We start from the raw sequence: 2,500 nt of genomic DNA, 5'->3' as shown, positions 1-2,500 counted from the left end.
CAAAAGCTCGATGTCTCTTCTATTATAATATCAAATAAAAAATCTGGGCACTCAAGATTCACACAAATGAGAATCGAAAGTTTACGACCTACTCGTGTCTAATTTGCATAAAGCTAATTTTTGAATTCGTCCTCCGCTAAGTGATCTGGTCCGCTAAATTTACATTTGGGAGCTATGATTTGCACAAAGAAAGCAATTTTAAACTTTATTTGATTTTGTTGACGTCTTATGCCTAAAAAAACAGTAAAATCATCGACTGAGCTCATTGCGTGACCTGCGTCACGTTATGAATTTTCTTGTCAATAATTGAATTAAAAAGATCGGAGGAAAGATTTGTTTGTTAGGGTTAATTTAATTTAATTTAAGGTTAAAGATTAAGATAATAATATCATTCACTTACCTGAAATTGGGAATGATTTGTATCTTTTATTTACTCGCGTAACTTACGAAAAAATATAAATCGTGTAGTTCTAATTAATTTGGAAGTTTACTTTTTTGTGAACATAAACGTAAATAATTATTAAAACTATGATGAACATATATCGCTGTTAGATTCCGTTCAGTTGTCATAAATGGAAATAAAATAGCAAAAGTTTCTCATCTTGTTTTAAAACAACGATATAAAAGGTTTCGATCGTGCAAAATCCATTCATTCATTCAAATGTACATCACAAAATTAAATTAAAGAGACCGAACACGTACACAGCGACAGAACTCGGCGCCAGGACGTTTAACACAAAGCACGAAATTATTCGGCTGAAATTTAAAAATAGAATGACCCTTTACAGTTGTGCCTCTCTTGTTGGTGGGGCTTGGAGTCCAAGCCCAGAAATCCAGAATTTGTCCAGTTTGTAAATTACCATGCAAACGTACTCTTCAAATTTTGTTACATCTTGTCTGACAGATACTGAAAGCATCGATAGCAAAGGACAGTTGTTAGTTGCCCGTGCAGGTAAGGTAAAATATATTTTTTTTTCTTTGAACCACATCTATGTATAGGTAACTGAATTAATGCAAGCTTAACTATTCAATACCCTGGGATTTTTGTAGCGCAAGAATGCCAAGAACATATGACAGTTTGTCATAAATACAAGAACACGCTCTTTCGCTTGCGGACTGGAGAAGCAAGATGTTCTAAACCAATGGAAATTGCGGGGCATAAGCCTTCTTTCACTCGGGAGGATCGCGGAATAGCAAGCAACCCTGCTCTGTTTTACAAGAGACGGGTATGCTTGTTCCAGCTAGATCACGGAAGTATCAACTTTCCGGTGAAGGTAAGGTGAATTTAATATTTGTTTTTTTCTTTGAACCACATTATTTTATAATGTTCACACTAGCGACATAACGACATGGACATAACGGTCTTTCCTTATGTCGTTATGCTTATGTCATTATGTTCCAACTATGTCGTTATGTTGGGCGGTTGTTCACACTGGTGACATAAAACCTTGCCGTTATGCCGTTATGTCGCTAATGTGAACCAGGACTTATAACTGAATTGATACAAGTTAAACTATCCCATGGCTTCGGATTTTTGAAGCGCTAGAATGCCAAGAAAACATGACAGTTTGCCCGAAATACAGGAACACCTCGGTATTTACTTTTAACACTTTTCCTCGATATTGTAAACATCGCTTTTGTTTTTTTTTTTTTTTATAAAATGCCATTTGACTATATCCATTCCTACTATCAATCAATCAATCAATCAATCAATCAATCAAAGACTTTATTAACATGTCGACAAAGTGCAAGGGGAAACACCCTCTGCTAATTGGGGACACTTAAATTAATATAAACCTACCATATATAAACTAAGAAACGGGTAAAATGCTAAAAACTATTGACTAATCATAATTTCATTCACCAACCTGAAATTGGGAATGATTTATATATTTTATTTAATCGCGTAACTTACGTCAAAAATAAAACGTATGTTCAATGTGTTAGCCTTCCGAACAAACAGTGTTGCTAAAGGGGTAGAGGACGCATGTGTTTCGACTAGCCTTCAGAAGAAGACCTACTAAGAAGAAGTCCTATACTAAGGGAAATTGCGGGCCACAAGTTTTCTTTTAGAATTTCACCCTGGGGGTATCGTGGAAAAGACAGCAAACACCCCTGCTTTGCAATCCTGTTACGGGCGGGCAGGGAGGCAGGGGATGGTAGACCCTCCAAACGAAATTGGGGGAGGGGCTTGTGCGACCCACCGCCACCCCCACCCCACGTTTTAGTGCCGAAAATATCGTGATCGCAGCATAAAATTAGTTTGACAAGATATTCCGTCTCGTGAGTAAGTCATTGGAAATCTTCGGGAAACTTCGTTTATCAACGGAAAAGTTCAAAAAAATAATTTGAAACGTTCGTATGGCCTACGAACAACAAACGGGAATCTTCGGAAATCTTCGGTCTAAAAATTGCTGAGAAAACAAGAACAATTACTTGAACAGATAAAAGTCGCTCCAAATATGAAAACCTGCCGAGTATTTTTGGGACAGTCTAGTTC

Source organism: Oculina patagonica, unplaced genomic scaffold, assembly GCF_052425735.1.
Source record: "Oculina patagonica isolate OP01 unplaced genomic scaffold, crgOcupat unplaced562, whole genome shotgun sequence".
Taxonomy (NCBI): domain Eukaryota; kingdom Metazoa; phylum Cnidaria; class Anthozoa; order Scleractinia; family Oculinidae; genus Oculina; species Oculina patagonica.
The sequence above is the reverse complement of the archived record's forward strand: the minus strand, read 5'-3'. Positions refer to the sequence as shown.